The sequence below is a fragment of the Manis pentadactyla genome, chromosome 4 (assembly GCF_030020395.1).
Source record: "Manis pentadactyla isolate mManPen7 chromosome 4, mManPen7.hap1, whole genome shotgun sequence".
NCBI classification, from domain to species: Eukaryota; Metazoa; Chordata; class Mammalia; order Pholidota; family Manidae; genus Manis; species Manis pentadactyla.
This window is the reverse complement of record NC_080022.1, coordinates 152,661,587-152,682,221: the sequence shown is the minus strand read 5'-3', so window position 1 is coordinate 152,682,221 and position 20,635 is coordinate 152,661,587. Positions and strand designations below refer to the sequence as shown.

At 39.3% G+C, this 20,635-nt stretch overlaps 1 protein-coding gene across 7 annotated transcripts in view; it reads right to left on the bottom strand.

The window, feature by feature from the left end:
- The window catches only part of AP2B1 (adaptor related protein complex 2 subunit beta 1), a 161,398-nt gene that overhangs the window by 18,462 nt on the left and 122,301 nt on the right, over window positions 1-20,635 (bottom strand). The window lies entirely within an intron of this gene.

Genomic DNA, 20,635 nt, shown 5'->3' with positions numbered 1-20,635 from the left:
GTTTCTGTCACTAGTGGCCCTATCTATACTCTTAGCACGGCAGGAAAACAATTCTCTGGTCAAATTCTGTAATTAGCAACCATGCCTATTTCTCTTTCATTTCCTTCTAAGAAAATAATAGGGAAAAGTGCTTATCTAGCACCACTATCTGCACCCCCCTTTTGGGGGGGCCAATGTCCACACTTGAATAGCTTATCTGTCTTTTCAACAAAATTTTGGCTATGAGATCCAAGTATCCTTTTTCTGAAATATTTCCAGTTCTTTTACAGTTACTACCAACTCATCTTTCCCACCTTAAATAGTACCTTTATTTCCTCCCCCATAATTTGGTTGTATCTACTTGACAGTCTTTCTGTTCTCTCTTCCAGAAGGATCCATCAAGTTATTTTCCATGTAACGTGTGCTTTTAACCCCTCAATTACCAACCTCCTAGGAGTTACAACATATATCACATAATCTGATGCCAAAAATACTGAGACTGGAATTCTCAAAAAGCTTGAGTCTGGTGAATGTAAGCAGAGTAACTAACCTCAGGAATGAGACCTTAGACATCCTTTAGATGTACTGGAGCACCACTTCAAAGACTTGTACCAGCTGTGGGCTTCTAGGAACAAGGAATTTTCTAATTCAATTGGTACTCAACAATAAGAGGAGAACGCTCACTTCAAATAAGGGCACCAAGAAAATCCTGAGGTAGTGCGAAGCTCTATAAAGGGCATTTAGAAGTGAAAACTGGGGTGAAGAGGTAGGCTACTGTGGGTTATATAAAGGTCTTACATGAAATGTGAGTGATTATCATTACTTTGAATATAAAGCAGTCATAATTCACAATGTGACATTCAAATGTTTATTTATGTTTACTGTGTCCCAAGCATCTGAGATATAAGAATAATACAGAAATACAATCTTCATCCTCCAGGGGATAATATTAGTGGTTCTTAACCAAAGACTTACATTAGAATTATCTGGAGAGATTTTTCAAAGCAGATGCTAAGTCTCTATCCTATATAAAATAACAATCTCTAAATATAGGGCCTGGAGTGTGTAATTGGAGTAAGTTCCTAGGAAGATCAACCAGATAAGCAATTAATTTAGAAAAATGTTACTTAAGAAGTCTGAATGGGCTTGTAAATACCTTGTTCTTCTGAGGGAATCATTATTCTAATTGGAGCTATTTAACAGTGGAAAAGACCTGAGAAACTCCTCTAGGTCAGCAGTGCTAAAAACCATTCTGCCTTGAGGTCCGTTTTGACAGACATATGAAAGCCACAGACCCTCTTCATGAAAAATGTACATACAACATTTTGACATACAGTTTCAAGGGTTTCCAGACACCCTGAAGACTATCCCTGGACTTCTGTTATAGAATAATTCTGAGAAGCTAGGGCACTCAAATCAGAAGCAGCAGACACAGTGGTTCAGAAGATGGACTTGGGAACCAGACCAGAACACCTGGTTTCAGATTTTGACTCCATCACTTGGCTAGCTGTGTGACTTTGGGCAAGCACTATTCAGCTCAGTTTCCAGTCTGTAGTGCGAAAGTATGGGTTGTTATGAGGCTAATGAGTCAATATTTGCAAAGCATTTATAATGGTGCCTGGCTACAGAAGTAATATAACAAGTGTTTGTTAAAAGAAAAATTCCCTCTTGTTTCACCATTGTCTGTTCTCCTTTTTTACTCAGAATTTTTTGTAATTAAGGATAATATTAGACTTATCTGAAATCTTATACATGCTCAAATGCACTACCACTACTATGGTAAAAAGTGATCAGAGATTTTTAAAAAAGGCTTATTAGCAAACTGTTAGCATAATGGTTCTTGCTATTGTTCCCTTGACAAAATATCTCTTTATAGGATCAAGTGCACAGGTCACTCTTTGGGTCGTTTCTTTTATGTTAGCTTTCCAAATCTCCATTTTTCAGGTCTCAAACTTTTAATCTTGGCTAGAACTACGTTCATTTAAAAAATAATGGTTCTCTTGGATCTGGCCCCTGTCTACCTCTGCATAGTCTATTTCCTTAACTTCAACCATATCAAAATTACTTCCTGTTCCCCAAACACTGAAACTCACAGCTCTGTAGCTTGTTACATGTTGTTCTTCCTGCTTAATATATTCTTCTCCTGAAGATTTAGCTGTCTGGAAATTACCTATTTAATCGCAGATTCAGTTCAAGCTTGTGATTTTTCAGGAAGCTCTAATCTCTCCCCATAACACCAAGGGCATATATTTCTACTGTAGCATAAAACAATTGTTTGTTTATATCTGCCTCACAACACAATGAGCTCCTTGAGTGCAGGGGCTCTCATTTTCACTAGCATACTAGTGGCTCAATAAATATTTGTTGCATGAATTAAGGCAAAGATGCTGAGGAAATAAAATGAAAACACTAATTTCTCAAACTTTTTCTACCTCTATATTAGTCACATGTACTAACATAATCCCATCAGTAACATCTCTTATTAGGCACAATGATAATGAGAAGGTATGGGGGGATGGGATGATATGTGGGCTCTTCTTTTCAATATCAGTGAGCTAGAAATAGTATCTACATGCTAAGGGAGAAAAACATAGGTTGTAGATCACAACTCAAACAATACTAGATTCCCCAAGGATATTCCAATCACTCTTCAGGAGTTCAGGCAAAAAAATAATCAAGGGAAATGCACAGTATGAAGCCAGTTCAATTCAAATCTAGATGGCAGCTACTTTTAAATAGAAGACTCAATCTTGAAGCCTACAGTATGGATTATTTTAGAGGGAGGAAGACGAGTTTCTGGTTTTCTTATTTTGAAATTCACTATCCCAAGAGGTATAGAATAGGAAGACATAATCCAGACAAGCTGGAGAACTATTTTCCAAGAGCTTTAACATGAACACCCAGCTTGCCAATGGGAAATCAATTATACGTATTTCTTCAGCTGCCTACTTAGTATCTTCACTTGGATAACTAATATCTCAAAATGAACATGTCTAAAACCAAATTCTTGATCTCCCCTCATCATCCCTAAACAGAACCTCCTCCTATCTTTCCAAACTCAGTAAATGGAATACAGCAAAGTCCTTTTTAAAAACAGTCTCCCTGTTTCTGCACTTGTCTCCCCTACCCCCAATGCCTAGCTTCCCTGTCTATTCTCAACACAGCAGCCTGAATGATCTTAAAATGTAGGTCAGCTCATAAATACTTCTCTGCTCAAACCCCCACTGACTTCCCATGTCAGAATAAAAACCTTAAATTACAATTGCCTATAATCTGATGCCTATTATCTTTTCTGATGCTACGTGCTATGACTCTCTCCCTGCTAGCTCCATGTCAGCCACAGGAACCTGCTGTTGTTCCATACACATACCAGACCTGCTCCTAGTGCATGGCTTTCTTTTTTTTAAGTGTTAAATATTTATTTTAATGTACATTAGATAATCTTTTATTAAGGTACCATTGATATTCAGTCTTACGAAGGTTTCACATGAGCAACACTGTGGTTACTACATTCACCCATATTATCTAGTCACCCCACCCTCACTCCATTGCAGTCACTGTCCATCAGCGTAGTAAGATGCTATAGAGACACTACTTGTCTTTTCTGTGCTATACTGCCTTCCCCGTGCCCCCACTACGTGTGCTAATCATAATGCCCTTCAACCCCTTTCTCCCTTCCTCCCCACCCCCTTCCCTTTGATAACCACTAGTCCTTTCTTGAAGTCTTTTGAGTCTGCTGCTGTTTTGTTACTTCAGTTTTTGCTTTGTTGTTACACTCCACAAATGAGTGAAACCATTTGGTACTTGTCTTTCTCTGCCTGACTTATTTCACTGAGCATAATACCCTTTAGCTCCATCCATGTTGTTGCAAATGGTAGGATTTGTTTTCTTCTTATGGTTGAATAATATTGTGTATATGTACCATATCTTATTTATCCATTCATTTACTGATGGACACTTAGGTTGCTTCCATTTCTTGGCTATTGTAAATAGTGCTGCAATAAACATAGGGGTAGACCTGAGAACCAAGATGGCGGCATGAGTAGAGCAGTGGAAATCTCCTCCCAAAACCATATATATTTTTGAAAATACAACAAATACAACTAATCTTAAAAGAGAGACCAGAAGACACAGGACAATAGCCAGACTACATCCATACCCACAAGAACCCAGCGCCTCGCGAAGGGGGTAAGATACAAGCCGTGGCCCAGCGGGACCCGAGCACCCCTCAAGCCAGCTCCCAGCAGGAGGAGAGGAGTCGGAGCGGGGAGGGAGAGGGAGCCCAGGACTGCTAAACACCCAGCCCTAGCCATCCACACTGGACCGCAGACACACAGTGCGTGCGTGGGGTGCTGGATACTAGGGAAACAGGACAGTAAGACCTGTGAGTGGGTCCCTGCAGCCGGCACCCCAGGACAAAGAAAAGCGAGTGCTTTTTGAAAGTCTTAAAGGGACAGGGACCCCACAGCTGGACGGAAGCACCCGGGGACAACTTAGCCCAGCAGCTGCGAATCCCGGGGAACTCTGGGCACCCGAACCCCTGCAGCACAGCTTGGAGGCCCCTCACCACGATAAACAGCCTCCCGCCTGTTCCCCCTCCGATGCGGCTCCGCCATATTGGAGCAGCAGCCTGAGGCAGGTCACGCCCACAGCAACTGCAGAGCTAAATAAACTCAATAGTGGCCAGGCAAGATCAGAAGCCCCGTCTGCACACAATTGCCCAGCACAAGCAGCTAGAGGCGGCTGTTCTCCCAGGAGAGGAAGGCCATAAACTGGCAAGAAGGGACTTTCTCTTACCCAACACATGCGCCAGCTCCCCACCAATATATCTATCGCCATGAAAAGGCAGAAGAAATTGATACAGACCAAGATCACAGAGGCAAACCCTGAGAAGGAGATAGACCTAACCAGTCTTCCTGAAAAAGAATTAAAAATAAAGCTCATAACCATGATGATGGAGCTGCAGAGAAATATGCAAGAGCTAAGGGATGAAGTCCGGAGGGAGATACAGACGTCTGGAGGGAGATTACAGAAATGAAACAATCTCTGGAAGGATTTATAAACAGAATGGATAAGATGCAAGAGGCCATTGATGGAACAGAAACCAGAGAACAGGAACGCATAGAAGCTGACGCAGAGAGAGATAAAAGGATCTCCAGGAATGAAACAATATTAAGAGAACTGTGTGACCAATCCAAAAGGAACAATATCCGCATTATAGGGGTACCAGAAGAAGAGAGAGAAAAAGGAATAGAAAGAGTATTTGAAGAAATAATTGCTGAAAACTTCCCCAAACTGGGGGAGGAAATAATCGATCAGACCATGGAAGTGTACAGAACTCCCAACAGAAAGGACCCAAGGAGGACAACACCAAGACACATAATAATTAAAATGGCAAAGATCAAGGACAAGGACAGAGTTTTAAAGGCAGCTAGAGAGAGGAAAAAGGTCACCTACAAAGGAAAACCCATCAGGCTATCATCACACTTCTCAACAGAAACCTTACAGGCCAGAAGAGAATGGCATGATATATTTAATGCAATGAAAGAGAAGGGCCTTGAACCAAGAATACTGTATCCAGCATGACTATCATTTAAGTATGAAGGAGGGATTAAACAATTCCCAGACAAGCAAAAGTTGAGGGAATTTGCCTCCCACAAACAACCTCTACAGGGTATTTTAGAGGGACTGCTCTAAATGGGAGCACTTCTAAGACTAAATAGATGTCACCAGAGAAAATAAAATCACAGCAAAGAAAGCAGACCAAACAAATACTAACTAAAGGCAAAAAATAAAATCAACTATCCACAAAAGCAGTTAAAGGAAGCACAAAAGAGCACAGAATAAAACAACCAACACATAAAGAATGGAGGAAGAGGAATAAGAATGGAGAAAAATAAAGAATGACCAGACAGTGTTTAAAATAGCTCAATAAGTGAGTTAAATTGGACAGTAAGATACTAAAGAAGCTAAACTTGAACCTTTGGCAACCACGAATCTAAAGCCTGCAATGGCAATAGGTACATATCTTTCAATAACCACCCTAAATGTAAATGGACTGAATGCACCAATCAAAAGACACAGAATAATCGAATGGATAAAAAAGCAAGAACCATCTATATGCTGCTTACAAGAGACTCACCTCAAACCCAAAGACTATAGGAACAAATAAAGACTGAAGGAACAAAACAGCAGCAGAATCACAGAACCTAAGAATGGACTAACAGTTACCAAAGGGAAAGGGACTGGGGAGAAAGGGAGGGAAGGGAGGGATAAGGGTGGGGAAAAAGAAAGGGAACATTACGATTAGCATGTATAATGTTGGGGGGGGCATGGGGAGGGCTGTGCAGCACAGAGAAGACAAGTAGTGATTCTACAGCATCTTACTATGCTGATGGATAGTACTGTAATGGGGTTTGTGGGAGGGATTTGGTGAAGGGGGACCCTAGTAAACAAAATATTCTTCATGTAATTGTAGATTAATGACAACAAAATTAATTAATTAAAAAAATAAACATAGGGGTGCATGTCTTTTTTAATGTGGGATCTTGTTTTCTTTGGGTAAATTCCAAGGAGTGCAATTCCTGGGTCAAATGGTATCTCTATTTTTAGTTTTTTGAGGAACCTCCATATTGCTTTCCATAATGGTTTAACTAGTTTACATTCCCACCAGCAGTGTAGGAGGATTCCCCTTTCTCCGCATCCTTGCCAGCATTTGTTGTTCCTTGTCTTTTGGATGTTGGCCATCCTAACTGGTGTCTCACTGTGGTTTTAATTAGCATTTCCCTGATGATTAGAGATGTGGAGCATCTTTTCATGTTCCTGTTGGCCATCTGAATTTCTTCTTTGGAGAAGTGTCTGTTCATATCCTTTGCCCATTTTTTAATCAGGTTATTTGCTTTTTGGGTGTTGACACGTGTGAGTTCTTTATATATTTTGTATGTTAACCCCTTACCATTTACAAATATATTCTCCCATACTATAGGTTGTTTTACTGATGGTGTCCTTTGCTGTAGAGAAGCTTTTTAGTTTGATATAGTCCCATTTGTTCATTTTTGCTTTTGTTTCCCTTGCCCGAGGAGATATGTTCAGGAAAAAGTTGCTCATGTTTATATTCAAGAGATTTCTGTAGTGCATGGCTTTTTGCATTTGCTGTTTCTTCTGTCTGGAATTCTCTTCATAAAGTGGAAATCTCCGTGGCTCATTCCTGGCCTCCTTTAGGTCTTTGATTTAATCAAGTGTTATCTTTTCGCATAAGTCTTCCATGACCAACATATTTATAAAATTACACACCCCATCCTCAACCCCAGGACTCCCCATCCCAATCTCTGCCTTATCGGTCTTTCAGTGACCTCATCTGATACCCTAATTTTACTTATTTGTTAATTAAGTCCCTGTGCCACACATTCCACCTCCAGTATAATGTAAATTCCATAGGGAAGCGATTTTTGTCTTCTGTTCACTACTGCAGTCTCAGGTTCTAGAACAGTGAGTGGCATAGACTAAGTACTCAATAATAATGACTGTAAAATATACTACTCAAAGTTCCTGACAACCATTTACGTTTAGACAAGATATGAACTTGGTTTAAGGTTTTCAAAAGGATAGTACTTCTTAAGTTTTTTCTAGTATACTTCCCTTAGCAGATGAGGAGTAGGACATGTATACTGGGGTGGATAAACAGGGGGAGGGTCAAGATTAGGGGTATAATATGAAGGAGCCCATCATAAGAACAAAATTTCTTTCAAGTTTCATGCTATTCTATAATGCATCTGTATGTTTTAATATGAAAATGTGTTCCTCCCTTTACCTTTGAATAAAACTCATGCTTGAGAAAAATGGCTCGTGTGTATTCCTCAGCTTTAAGTATGTCCTAGCAGTACTTAGTAACTGTGGGTCATGACCAAATTTTCTTAAAGTTAATTTAGTGGTTGAAACTAGCATAAAAAATAAAAAATAGAATAGAAAGTATCATAGTGCATCTCATGAAAACTACTGTTTCCTAAAGTTGTTTCGGTTTTACATATGTACTGTGTGTGTGTGTGTGTATGCATGTGTATACTATGTAAAATATATTTCTTACTCTAAGTTGTAGTCAAAACAGTATAGAAGTCATAATACACACCAGATCAAAAGCAGTGAGGAAATGGGTTCAATCAACTAAGGAAAAAAGTGCACACCTCAGCTTCTACTTTGAGAATGCCTAAAGCAGAACACAGATGGTGTTCTGCTCACAAAGGAGCAGATTACCTAATCCTCTGTTCCCATGGTCTGTCACGTGACAACATGTGACATGTGGCTGTAACAATATTAACTTGCCTCTCAGGGACATCAATAGGAAAAGCAAATAGAAATGATTATGAGGCACTTGAAAAATACAAGAACAGGCTATAAATGCTTAATGATAATAATGATTTTTAAAAGTGACTTTCAGTAGCTGCTGGGGAAAGAGCAGCCTGTCAGCTTCAACCTGTAACTAGCAATTAGTTTCTTTCCACAGTATAGGAAGCCTGCTGCAGGAGCTGTAGCCTCTTTATGGTGGCACAGCTGGGGAAGAAAAGGCTAAATTAATATTCTAACCTCCTTCCAGTGTACTCAAAAGTACTATAAAAAGGTACGAGATGAACTCAGTCTGAACTCTGGCAAATTCAGCCTCTCACCACACCTCTCACCAAAGATAGCCACAGGAAGTACTGCCACAAGAAAAACCAAGGCAAGTGGTACACAGCACACCTTGAAGAGCATATCATCTACACTTTAATGACATCACTTGTGCCCTTTCCAAGTCTCTGAAGAATATTTTTCCATTTAGCTTTTGGCAAGTTTATTTTTGCAGACTGGTCCAACCTAGGACCAGGCAGTGACGCCAAACATCTCCAGTTCTCTGAGGAATGATGATTCAGATGTGTTTTAAGCATCACACCACCTATCAAGAGATCCTAAGGGAATGGCTGAGTGACAGGTTTTTAATGGCACTGACACCAACTATGTGATATATGCCATTTGAGATTCAAACAGAAGTGGCTCTTTCTGCTAGCTGCTGGAGTTAAACTACCTGTAGTCCTGCATTCCTAGTTACTGCCAAAAAATATTTACCATCTTTATTTTAAATATGGCCTTCCACTTCAAACTCTTCGAGCAATAAACTGAGACTTCTCAGTGATATCATGACAAAACAGCAAAGTCTACCTATAATATCTGACAATCTTTTAATACAGTTAAAGCTGTATGCTGGCCCCCAGATTACCTCCCCAACTATGAATCCCCTAGCAGCACATATATTACCGGCGTTAGGCAGGCGATGAGGTCCTAAGGGCCATGCTCTCAGTAAAGCCCACTTTTGAATGGAGGTGAAAAGAATCCAAAAGATACTGAAGCAGAAATAACATGACTCCTCCTGGTGTCCTCATTCTGTCTTAATCACAATCTCAAAAAACTCCCAAGGAGTTTGCACCATGTACAATGAACACCAAAGAGAAGATTAAACCACTTGAGGAAATGACAGCCTCTTCAACAGCTGGCGCTGGAAAAACTGGACAGCTACATGTAAGAGAATGAAACTGGATTATTGTCTAACCCCATACACAAAAGTAAACTTAAAATATATCAAAGACCTGAATGTAAGTCATGAAACCATAAAACTCTTAGAAAAAAACATAGGCAAAAATTTCTTGGACATAAACATGAGCAACTTCTTCATGAACATATCTCCCCGAGCAAGGGAAACGAAAGCAAAAATGAACAAGTGGAACAATATCAAACTAAAATGCTTCTGTACAGCAGAGGACACCATCAATAGAACAAAAAGGCATTCTACAGTATGGGAGAATATATTCGTAAATGACAGATCCAGTAAGGGTTGACATCCAAAATATATAAAGAGCTCACGCACCTCAACAAACGAAAGCAAATAATCCAATTAAAAAATGGGCAGAGGAGCTGAACAGACACTTCTCCAAAGAAGAAATTGAGATGGCTAACAGGCACATGAAAAGATGCTCCACATCACTAATCATCAGAGAAATGAAAATTAAAACCACAATGAGATATCACCTCACACCAGTTAGGATGACCATCATCCAAAAGACAAACAACAACAAATGTTGGCAAGGTTGGCGGAGAAAGGGGAACCCTCCTACACTTCTGGTGGGAATGTAAATTAGTTCAACCATTGTGGAAAGCAGTTTGGAGGTTCCTCAAAAAACTTAAAATAGAAATACCATTTGACCCAGGAATTTCAGTCATAGGAGTTTAATCTAAGAATGCAGGAGCCCAGTTTGAAAAAGACATATGCACCCCTATGTTTATCACAGCACTATTTACAATAGCCAAGAAATGGAAGCAACCTAAGTGTCCATCAGTAGATGAATGGATAAAGAAGAGGTGGTACATATACACAATGGAATATTATTCAGCTATAAGAAGAAAATAAACCCTACCATTTGCAACAACATGGATGGAGCTAAAGGGTATTATGCTCAGTGAAATAAGCCAGGCGGAGAAAGACAAGTATCAAATGATTTCACTCATCTGTGGAGTATAAGAACAAAGAAAAAACTGAAGGAACAAAACAGCAGCAGACTCACAGAATCTAAGAATGGACTAACAGTTACCAAAGGGAAAGGGACTAGGGAGGATGGGTGAGAACGGAGGAATAAGGGGGAAAAAGGGGCATTCCAATTAGAACACATAATGTAGGGGGTAGGGCACAGGGAAGACAGTATAACACAGAGAAGACAAGTAGTGATTCTATAGCATCTTACTACGCTGATGGACAGTGACTGTAATGGGGTATGTGGTGGGGTCTTGATAATGGGGGGAGTCTAGTAACCATAATGTTGCTCATGTAACTGTACATTAATAATACCAAAAAAAAAAAAAGATTAAGCCACCTGAACCGCACAGAGGGTCAGGCTGAATTAACACTCTTTAAGTCCAATGACCTCCAGGGCCAGCTTTGTGGCGGCTCATCCCAGAGTGCATTTCAGCTCTGAGTCTCCAACTCCTTACTCCTTTATCTCTGAATTTATAAACAAAACACACCCATTCCCACCAAAGCAAACTCTTCTGATAGCAAGTATGGAAAAACTTTGAACTGGAAAATGTAGACCATCACCGCTTTAACTTTAAACCTTTTTTCCCTTTTAAAGACAGAAGTTAGACTGTTTTGAGTATTATTTTAAAAAATCATTTTCTGAAAGCAAGGAATTGAATATTGAGACACAATGCCCACTGGCAAAGGAAAACCTTTTTAGCCCTTCCTTTTCAAATTTGCCTCTGCTTTGTATCTGCCAGGATCAGGCTTTTGTTCTCTTGTTAAAAGGGGCTGACTTAACCCCAATTCCTGTGTCAGGTATCTAAATCATTTTGGTTTTCCCTAAGGCTGCAAGACACAGAGTATCCTTGGCTTCCAAATTTACTCTGGGAATGAAATCCAAAACAGCCTTAGGGCAATTAGGATAACAGTTTAATAAATAGCTGTGTAGTGACAATTTGTTTTATTTTAAAGTGGCACACAGGTTAGCAACAGAAAAAGCTCCCCAAATGTTAGAACAGTAACATCTGACTTTTCAAATACTGATGCACAGAGTAAAGAATCAACTGCTTCTAATGTTTGCTCTGCCCACTTTGAGAGAAAATGAATTTGTGATTGTAGACCTCAGATTACACTTGGTGCCAGGATCAGACCCACCCAGGTAAATGGGTTTTAAACCAGAGTCTGGACAGACAGCAAGGCCACTGAGAAACAGGGAGAGACAGTGTTATGAATACTCTGTTTGCTAAGATGAGGAGAAAACCTCAGTGAGTTTGGTTCAAGAATGAGATATATCTGGTATTTGTAAATATTTCCTTAAAGAAAAGCAAAAGAATCACTTAACAACAGATGTTTATTAAGTACTTATTGTGTCCTTGGAAGATACATCAGTGAAGAAAAAAAAAACTAGGCCCACAAAAACTGCTGCAATTTTAGAGTTGCCATACTAGTGGGAGGGGAGCAGAAGGTGATAATGAGTAAGTACATTAAATAGTATTTAAAATGGTTAATTGCTCCGGAAGAAAAATAAGGGCAAGAGGGATTGAGAGTACTGGAGTAGAAAGAGGCGGCTTTATTATAGCAAAGACCTGAAAGAGGTAAGTGAGCCATGCATATATAAGACTGGTAGAAGCAACACTCCAGACATGGGAAACACCAATTCAAAGGCCATGAGGTGGCAGTGCACCTATCTGAGGATCACTAAGGAAGCCAGTGTGGATACAGTGAAGGAAGGGGAAGAGTAGAATCCTAAGTTGGAAGTCAGGCATGGCTGGAACCTAGGGCCCTACAGAACATTGTTAGAAAGATTTTGGCTTTTCTGCTTAGGAAAAAAACAGCACTGAAAATTCTTCCAGATGGATGATGTAAGCTTGAGTATAATAGGTAGCATAGCAAGAACTAAGCAGCTATCAACTCTGATAGGGACCATAACTGTATGGAGTGCTACTGGCAGCTGTGTGTCTCACAAGGAACTGGGTAGAGAGACAATAATGTTAATACACATGGTATCTGCTCTTGTAACACCTAGCTCCTCATTTTTAACATATAAATATTAGGCAAAAATAAATGAAGAACTTAGAGCATACAGGTAAACCTGCATGCGGGTATACCTCATTTTATGGCACTTTATTTTATTGTGTTCTCCAGATACAGCATTTTTTTTTTTTTTTTTTTACAAATTGAAGGTCTGCGGCAACCCTGAGTGGAGCAAGTCTGTTGGCACCATTTTCCCAACAGCATTCGCTCACCTCATGTCTCTGTGTTAAATTTTGGTAATTCTTGCAATGCTTCAAACTTTTTCATTATTATTATATTGGTTATGGTGATCTGTGATTACAACTCGCTGAAAGCTCAGATTAATGGTTACCATTTATTAGCAATATTTCTAAATTAAGGTACATACATTGGTTTAAAAAGATAATGCTCTTTATTCATTTAATATACTATAGTATAGTATAAACATAACTTTTATATATACTAGTAAACCAAAAAATTTATTGGACTTGCTTTATTGCAGTCTGAATTGAAACTGCAATATCTCTGAGGTATGCTTGTATGTAATCTCTTTCTGGCAATATAGAAAACCCCTGCCATACTATAGTGGACCAATCTTATTTTTTAAATTAAGATATGATTGATATACACTCTTGAGTTTCATATAAAAAACACTGTGGTTGAAGGGGCGGAAGATGGCGGCGTGAGTAGAGCAGCGGAAATCTCCTCCCAAAACCACATATATCTATGAAAATATAACAAAGACAACCCTTCCTAGAATAAAGACCAGAGGACATAGGACAACATCCAGACCACATCCGCACCTGAGAGAACCCAGCGCCTCGCGAAGGGGGAGAGGAGGGCCACAAACCAACAAGAAAGGAAGTCCTTCCAGCCGTCACTCGTCCCAGTTCTGCAGACTATTCCTATCACCATGAAAAGGCAAAGCTACAGGCAGACAAAGATCACAGAGACAACACCAGAGAAGGAGACAGACCTAACCAGTCTCCCTGAAAAAGAATTCAAAATAAGAATCATAAACATGCTGACAGAGATGCAGAGAAATACGCAAGAAAAATGGGATGAAGTCCGGAAGGAGATCGCAGATGCCAGAAAGGAGATCGCAGAAATGAAACAAACTCTGGAAGGGTTTATAAGCAGAATGGATAGAATGCAAGAGGCCATTGATGGAATTGAAATCAGAGAACAGGAACGCATAGAAGCTGACATAGAGAGAGACAAAAGGATCTCCAGGAATGAAACAATATTAAGAGAACTGTGTGACCAATCCAAAAGGAACAATATCCGTATTATAGGGGTCCCAGAAGAAGAAGAGAGAGGAAAAGAGATGGAAAGTATCTTAGAAGAAATAATTGCTGAAAACTTCCCCACACTGGGGGAGGAAGTAATCGAACAGACCACGGAAATACACAGAACCCCCAACAGAAAGGATCCAAGAAGGGCAACACCAAGACACATAATAATTAAAATGGCAAAGATCAAGGACAAGGAAAGAGTGTTAAAGGCAGCTAGAGAGAAAAAGGTCACCTATAAAGGGAAACCCATCAGGCTAACGTCAGATTTCTCAACAGAAACCCTACAGGCCAGAAGAGAATGGCATGATATATTTAATACAATGAAACAGAAGGGCCTTGAACCAAGGATACTGTATCCAGCACGACTATCATTCAAATATGATGGTGGGATTAAACAATTCCCAGACAAACAAAAGCTGAGGGAATTTGCTTTCCACAAACCACCTCTACAGAACATCTTACAGGGACTGCTCTAGATGGGAGCACTCCTAGAAAGAGCACAGCACAAAATACCCAACATATGAAGAATCGAGGAGGAGGAACAAGAAGGGAGAGAAGAAAAGAATCTCCAGACAGTGTATATAACAGCTCAATAAGCGAGCTAAGTTAGGCAGTAAGATACTAAAGAGGCTAACCTTGAACCTTTGGTAACCACGAATTTAAAACCTGCAATGGCAATAAGTACATATCTTTCAATAGTCACCCTAAATGTTAATGGGTTGAATGCACCAATCAAAAGACACAGAGTAACAGAATGGATAAAAAAGCAAGACCCATCTATATGCTGCTTACAAGAAACTCACCTCAAACCCAAAGAAATGTACAGACTAAAAGTCAAGGGACGGAAAAACATATTTCAAGCAAACAACAGCGAGAAGAAAGCAGGGGTTGCAGTACTAATATCAGACAAAATAGACTTCAAAACAAAGAAAGTAACAAGAGATAAAGAAGGACACTACATAATGATAAAGGGCTCAGTCAAACAAGAGGATATAACCATTCTAAATATATATGCACCCAACACAGGAGCACCAGCATATGTGAAACAAATACTAACAGAACTAAAGGGGGATATAGACTGCAATGCATTCATTCTAGGAGACTTCAACACACCACTCACCCCAAAGGATAGATCCACCGGGCAGAAAATAAGTAAGGACACGGAAGCACTGAACAACACAGTAGAGCAGATGGACCTAATAGACATCTATAGAACTCTACATCCAAAAGCAGCGGGATATACATTCTTCTCAAGTGCACATGGAACATTCTCCAGAATAGACCACATACTAGGCCACAAAAAGAGCCTCAGAAAATTCCAAAAGATTGAAATCCTACCAACCAACTTTTCAGACCACAAAGGCATAAAACTAGAAATAAACTGTACAAAGAAAGCAAAGAGGTTCACAAACACATGGAGGCTTAACAACATGCTCCTAAATAATCAATGGATCAATGACCAAATCAAAATGGAGATCCAGCAATATACGGAAACAAATGACAACAACAACACTAAGCCCCAACTTCTGTGGGACACAGCAAAAGCAGTCTTAAGAGGAAAGTATATAGCAATCCAAGCATATTTAAAAAAGGAAGAGCAATCCCAAATGAATGGTCTAATGTCACAATTATCGAAATTGGAAAAAGAAGAACAGATGAGGCCTAAGGTGAGCAGAGGGAGGGACATAATAAAGATCAGAGAAGAAATAAATAAAATTGAGAAGAATAAAACAATAGCAAAAATCAATGAAACCAAGAGCTGGTTCTTCGAGAAAATAAACAAAATAGATAAGCCTCTAGCCAGACTTATTAAGAAGAAAAGAGAGTCAACACAAATCAACAGTATCAGAAACGAGAAAGGAAAAATCACGACGGACCCCACGGAAATGCAAAGAATTATTGGAGAATACTATGAAAACCTATATGCTAACAAGCTGGGAAACCTAGGAGAAATGGACAACTTCCTAGAAAAATATAACCTTCCAAGATTGACCCAGGAAGAAACAGAAAATCTAAACAGACCAATTACCAGCAACGAAATTGAAGCGGTAATCAAAAAACTACCAAAGAACAAAACCCCCGGGCCAGATGGATTTACCTCGGAATTTTATCAGACATACAGGGAAGACATAATACCCATTCTTCTTAAAGTTTTCCAAAAAATAGAGGAGGAGGGGATACTCCCAAACTCATTCTATGAAGCTAACATCACCCTAATACCAAAACCAGGCAAAGACCCCACCAAAAAAGAAAACTACAGACCAATATCCCTGATGAACGTAGATGCAAAAATACTCAACAAAATATTAGCAAACCGAATTCAAAAATACATCAAAAGGATCATACACCATGACCAAGTGGGATTCATCCCAGGGATGCAAGGATGGTACAACATTCGAAAGTCCATCAACGTCATCCACCACATCAACAAAAAGAAAGACAAAAACCACATGATCATCTCCATAGATGCTGAAAAAGCATTTGACAAAGTTCAACATCCATTCATGTTAAAAACTCTCAGCAAAATGGGAATAGAGGGCAAGTACCTCAACATAATAAAGGCCATCTATGATAAACCCACAGCCAACATTATATTGAACAGCGAGAAGCTGAAAGCATTTCCTCTGAGATCGGGAACTAGACAGGGATGCCCACTCTCTCCACTGTTATTTAACATAGTACTGGAGGTCCTAGCCACGGCAATCAGACAAAACAAAGAAATACAAGGAATCCAGATTGGTAAAGAAGAAGTTAAACTGTCACTATTTGCAGATGACATGATACTGTATATAAAAAACCCTAAAGACTCCACCCCAAAACTACTAGAACTGATATCGGAATACAGCAAAGTTGCAGGATACAAAATCAACACACAGAAATCTGTGGCTTTCCTATATACTAACAATGAACCAACAGAAAGAGAAATCAGGAAAAGAACTCCATTCACAATTGCATAAAAAAAAATAAAATACCTAGGAATAAATCTAACGAAAGAAGTGAAAGACTTATACTCTGAAAACTACAAGTCACTCTTAAGAGAAATTAAAGGGGACACTAACAGATGGAAACTCATCCCATGCTCGTGGCTAGGAAGAATTAATATCGTCAAAATGGCCATCCTGCCCAAAGCAATATACAGATTTGATGCAATCCCTATGAAACTACCAGCAACATTCTTCAATGAACTGGAACAAATAATTCAAAAATTCATATGGAAACACCAAAGACCCCGAATAGCCAAAGCAATCCTGAGAAAGAAGAATAAAGTAGGGGGCATCTCACTCCCCAACTTCAAGCTCCACTATAAAGCCATAGTAATCAAGACAATTTGGTACTGGCACAAGAACAGAGCCACAGACCAATGGAACAGACTAGAGAATCCAGACATTAACCCAGACATATATGGTCAATTAATATTTGATAAAGGAGCCATGGACATACAATGGCGAAATGACAGTCTATTCAACAGATGGTGCTGGCAAAACTGGACAGCTACATGTAGGAGAATGAAACTGGACCATTGTCTAACCCCATATACAAAAGTAAACTCAAAATGGATCAAAGACCTGAATGTAAGCCATGAAACCATTAAACTCTTGGAAGAAAACATAGGCAAAAACCTCTTAGACATAAACATGAGTGACCTCTTCTTGAACATATCTCCCCGGGCAAGGAAAACAACAGCAAAAATGAGTAAGTGGGACTATATTAAGCTGAAAAGCTTCTGTACAGCAAAAGACACCATCAATAGAACAAGAAGGATCCCTACAGTATGGGAGAATATATTTGAAAATGACACATCCGATAAAGGCTTGACATCCAGAATATATAAGGAGCTCACACGTCTCAACAAACAAAAAACAAATAACCCAATTAAAAAATGGGCAGAGGAACTGAACAGACAGTTCTCCAAAAAAGAAATACAGATGGCCAACAGACACATGAAAAGATGCTCCACATCGCTAATTATCAGAGAAATGCAAATTAAAACTACAATGAGGTATCACCTCACACCAGTAAGGATGGCTGCCATCCAAAAGACAAACAACAACAAATGTTGGTGAGGCTGTGGAGAAAGGGGAACCCTCCTACACTGCTGGTGGGAATGTAAACTAGTTCAACCATTGTGGAAAGCAGTATGGAGGTATATCAAAATGCTCAAAACAGACTTACCATTTGACCCAGGAATTGCACTCCTAGGAATTTACCCTAAGAATGCAGCAATCAAGTTTGAGAAAGACAGATGCACCCCTATGTTTATTGCAGCACTATTCACAATAGCCAAGAATTGGAAGCAACCTAAATGTCCATCGATAGATGAATGGATAAAGAAGATGTGGTACATATACACAATGGAATACTACTCAGCCATAAGAAAAGGGCAAATCCAATCATTTGCAGCAACATGGATGGAGCTGGAGGGTATTATGCTCAGTGAAACAAGCCAAGCGGAGAAAGAGAAATACCAAATGATTTCACTTATCTGTGGAATATAAGAACAAAGGAAAAACTGAAGGAACAAAACAGCAGCAGAATCACAGAACTCAAGAATGGACTAACAGGTACCAAAGGGAAAGGGACTGGGGAGGATGGGTGGGCAGGAAGGGATAAGGGGGGGAGAAGTAGGGGGGTATTAAGATTAACATGCATGGGTGGGTAGGAGAAAAGGGAGGGCTGTACAACACAGAGAAGGCAAGTAGTGATTCTACAACATTTTGCTATGCTGATGGACAGTGACTGTAAAGGGGTTTATAGGGGAGACCTGGTATAGGGGAGAGCCTAGTAAACATAATATTCGTCATGTAAGTGTAGATTAGTGATACCAAAAACAAAGCAAAAAAAAAAAAAAAAGGGCAGTTCCTGTGTGGTAACCTCCAACGAGTTCTACACAAGGGTATAAAGGGCATATAAAAGTGTAGGCAAAGGGTCTGTTTGTGTTTATACAGAGGATCAAAGCCTAATTGGGCTACCCCGAAAATGAACTAAGATACGATATGAAAAAGAACTTCCAACATCTGCACTCTCTGGAAGACTCATGCCAGAAGATGATCATCAAAAAACCCCAACAAACATCCACGCACTGCTACAGCTGTAGATGCACTCATCCCACCAGCTCCTGGACTTGCCATGGGAATGAGGAAGGAGATATCTAAGCTGGCCTGTGCATACAGTAAAACAACAAATTCGACTGGATCTATACTGTTGGAACTCAACCAAGAATTTGGAGAAGTGCAAATTGTAGCGCTCCAAAGTCTTACAACTACAGACTATTTACTGTTAAAAGAACATATGGCATATGAACAGTCCCCAGGAATGGGTTGTTTTAATTTGTCTGATTTCTCTCATACTGTTCAAGTTCAGTTGGACAATATCCACCATATCATAGATAAGTTTTCACAAATGCCTAAGGTGCCTAACTGGTTTTCTTGGTTTCACTGGAGATGGCTGGTAATTACAGATATGCTTTGGTTATGTAACTATACTCCTATTATGTTAATGTGTGTGCGCAATTTAAGTAGTAGCTTAAAACCTATACATGCTGAAGTTACTCTACAAGAAGATATGTCAAAGAAATAATCAATCTTTCCATGTTTTCTTCCGCCTGCTACTTCTATAGCTTTTCTTCTTCCTTCCTAATTACAACCCTTAAATAGAATTCGTGCCTCATATCAAATTTACTGAGTATCATAATTCTTCCAAGTGGTAAAGATACCTCAAGACAAATGCTGGGCATAGAAGCCACAGGGCATAAATATGCAAAGAAGTAAAAAGCTAACCTTTTCAAACAATAAGGCTTCCCTCTCACTTACCAACTTCAAATTTCCCTGTATGGCCCCGGAAGATGACTGGTTAGCCAGAGACAGGTAAGATTCCTCAAGGGAGGAACAACCTAAGACAGGCACAGTCGCAGGGGGGCCATCAGGTGAGAAATTGGGGATCAACAGAGGTGAGGCTTAGAACCTCACCCCCCCTGTTCTGAGAGAAATCTTCTGCATACGTGGATATTTTATTGCCCTGGTCTAGCTTGGATTAACACATAGTCTACAGGCACACACCTGATCATCTACATTTGCTCTCTTACAACACTAAACTATGTTTTCTACCTTCATCTTGTATCTACCTACCACTTCAGCATTTTATTAAAAATCATAATAATAAAGAGAGAAATGTGGTATCCACATATAAATCAAGTATAAAAACCAAATGAGTATTCATATTTGAACTGACTGTTTAGAGTTCATAATGCATGAGCAAAACCGAAAGTTTCTGTGATGACTGCCCTTGTACTGTTCACTATGTAACTTATTCATTATGTAAGAATTTGTTCTACATGTAAGAACTTGTTTGTTATGCCTCAGAAGATTGGAGACTGACGAAAATTAGGCTTGGGGTGGATTAATGATTGTGCATTGAGCATTGACTCCCCTATACAGAATTTTATTGTCGTTAACAACCATTTGATCAATAAATATGAGAGATGCCCTCACAAAAACAAAAAAAAACAAAAAAAAACAAAAAAAACCAACAAAACAACAACAACAACAACAAAAAAGGACAGACTACCAATGGTAAAATAAATAAGTAACCGGGATGTAATGTATAGCATAAGGAATATAGTCAAGATATTGTAACAGTTTGGTAGGGTGATAGCTGGAACCTAGAATTATGTATATAAATGTTCTACCACCGTGTTGTACACTTGAAACTAATGTAATGTAATACTGTGCATCAACTACCCTTCAATAAAAAATAATTATTTATAAAAAAACAAAAAAAAACAAAAAAAAACACTGTGGTTATTACATTCCCC